Source organism: Centroberyx affinis, unplaced genomic scaffold (assembly GCF_046629955.1).
Source record: "Centroberyx affinis isolate AG114_WGS23_722 - 3 ecotype Tasmania unplaced genomic scaffold, CSIRO-AGI_Caff_v1 ptg001388l_1, whole genome shotgun sequence".
Classification (NCBI taxonomy): domain Eukaryota; kingdom Metazoa; phylum Chordata; class Actinopteri; order Beryciformes; family Berycidae; genus Centroberyx; species Centroberyx affinis.
In genome coordinates, this window is record NW_027279871.1 from 162,372 (window position 1) to 165,438 (window position 3,067).

A 3,067-nucleotide genomic window follows, 5' to 3' on the forward strand; every position below is an offset into this window, starting at 1 on the left:
TATTACTTATTGTGATGTATAGTGCGTATGCACTATATTGAATTTATGTCAGCTGGAAACAGTGGGGAATTCTGCGAATAAAATGGTGGGTAAAGTGAGTTCAGGTGGGTTTACCCTGCACTACACTGCCTCCACTTAATTGAGATATTAATAGAATTACCATAAACAAACTATAGACCATCGGCAAGAAGATTGGCAGCCTCTACACTGCATTTTACATTGTGTGACACCAGTTCGGATTTGGCGGGAATCTGCTGGATTGCTTTACGGCACAAAATAGGAAAACAAAAATGGTACCAGCTACCACATTCTGCGTTGTGTCTAATTTCTCCTCAGTTCCTTCTCGGTTGATTGGCATGTTGCCTGTACTGGTGGTCCATGGAGGGGCTGGCCTTATCCCGAAGGAACGGGCTGAGTTGAGGAGGTCGGGGGTGCGCTCAGCAGCGCGGGGTGGGTACGCCATCCTCCAGGGAGGGGGCAGCGCCATGGACGCCGTGGTAGAGGCTGTGACTCAGCTGGAGAATAACCCAGCCTACAGTGCAGGTACTGTAAAAGCCAGCCACACTAGAGCTACACAATTAAAGAGGAACTAAACCCCAAACTTAAATCTGTGTAAAGCCTGACGTCTAGCCTGACCATCTGCTATTGGCTGGTCTTTGGTACCAGGTGATGTCATCTTCTATAGAGTACAACAAGTGGTGACATCACCTGGCACCAAAGATCAGCCAATAGCAGATGGCCATTTCAGTAGCATGCTTTTTTTTTTTTTACTTTAATCATATGTATGTCAGATTTTCTGTACATATGGTTCCTCCATCTGGAGTTTTTGATAAGGTGAACAGCTACTAATGCACATATCCAAATCTGCATGTTTTGTAGTATATATGTTATCCACATAATAATTTAACATAACATAATTTAATACATTTGACGCCTAGGCTGCAGACATATACATACAGTATATGGCCTTCTGTAGAGCTGTTAATGTGAATATGATGCACATTTTGCACATATATGCTGTGAATTTAAATATTTATTTTTGTCATTTAATCATATTCTAGTTTATGTATGTATATATATATATATACTGTATATTTCATATATTTCTACTATTTATCTTCTATTCTATCTTATTCTGCATATATTTCTTTTTTTTTATATTTTCATACTGTACATATCTTCAGTATTTCTTTTCTGCTGTTAATTTGCACATCTTCATTATGCCTTAATTCCTATTTTCGTCTTACTTTTCATTTATACGTTTCCACTAATATGTTCTTGAAATGTTGGAATTGTTGGTTGTGTTATTAGTAATACCCCCCATTTGCTATGTTCTTATTTATCCATTCAATTCATACAACTAGGCATACAATCCACAAAAAAACAATAGATTACTAATACCAATCAAAAAATAACATTTAAGGCTACTTTTAGACATATTGTAAACATACACAGAGTGTCTCTCCAAAATGAAGCACCGATCATCTGAAAATCCTTATCATAATTTTTTATTTTGATGATTGTTGACTAGAGAGCCAGACACCTTTTTTGTGATCAATTGTTTTAATTATAACATAAAACAATGATCAACAGAACGCTTCTATTTAGTATACATTAGTACATAGTCGTAGACATTACACCTTCCCCAAAATACACCGTATAGGCTATTACTTGCCTCAAGCATTAATCAAGGTGATGGTATGCAATATTCAAGATATACATACATTAAACAAAGCAGCAACAACAACAACAAAAATAGATAAATAAATAAATAAACATAAAACAAAATATTAGTGAGGCAAGACTAAAGAGAAAGGCAAACACATGAGAAGTGCTAATGTCAATGGGGAGTGTTTCTGGCTGACCCATCACCCACTTTCAAGTTAGAGCTATCGTTATTGAGCAGCACTTGTGGAAGCAAAGGAAGCTTGGCCAGACAGCATCAAATCATTTCTCAAATCATATTTCAGGGTGTGGGTCGGTGCTGAATGTCAAAGGAGAGGTGGAGATGGATGCCATAGTGATGGATGGGAAAACGCTGTGTCTGCTGTACGCAACATAGCCAATCCTGTTCAGTTAGCAAGACTGGTGATGGATAAGGTACATACACTTACGTAAGAGATGGATATATATCAACACACAAATATATTTGCAATCACACACATACACTGACCATTGCCCATACATGCACACACACATACATGTTGACAGTACATGTCTACTATTGTGTATAAGTAACGATTTTATGGAGGGTAAACCCACCAAAATCTTTATTATGTAAATTCATACTATCCATTTCATAGTAGGTAGCACCAATTTAATATAAATGATATAAAATTAGGTATTTTAAGGAAAAATTATATAAACTAAAGGTATTCTGAAAGTTAATTGACTTTTGTCACTATTGGTGGTTGTTTGCTGAATGATTATCACCAGTTGGAGGTCATAGTTTACCCTCCTTTAAGTGTAAAGCCATATACATACTGAACATTCAACCAGTTCAACATTCAATACAATCACACTCATTCAATCATATATGTAGATGCAAACTTGATTTGTATGTAGATGAGATTAATACAAATCCACATCCCAACTATGCTAATAATTTAATTAAGGTATGCAGACATAATTAATTGTGACATAACATGTAATGAAACAAAGTAGGAACCATCCTTGTGGCTGCAGTCTAGCCTGGATGTTGATCCCAGTCAATATGTGTTAATAATTATAAATATCTTTGAAATACTCTGTAGATGTTTCTTTGAGTACAGGATTCTGTCAGTTTCTAACCTTTGACCTCTGTTTCAGACCATTCATGTGTGTCTGACAGCGGGGGGTGCCAGTCAGTTCGCCCGGGCCATGGGTGTCCCTGAGGTGCCCGAAGAGTCCCTCATCACCGACTACGCCCGCATGCGCTGGAAAAATAACCTGGCACCCGACGCCAACCGTGTGGAGAGCCAAATGTGAGAGCTAGCATCATGTCAAACTTACTAGCATTTTTAGAAAGATTCTAGAAATAAATTGACAATGATGCTTCAGAAAGGAAATGTTTTGAGATGATAATGAA

General features: G+C 37.4%; 1 pseudogene; it reads left to right on the forward strand.

Moving 5' to 3' along the window:
• Positions 1 to 356: 356 nt before the first annotated feature.
• On the forward strand, positions 357 to 2,967 carry LOC139649695 (isoaspartyl peptidase/L-asparaginase-like; annotated as a pseudogene).
• Positions 2,968 to 3,067: the final 100 nt, after the last annotated feature.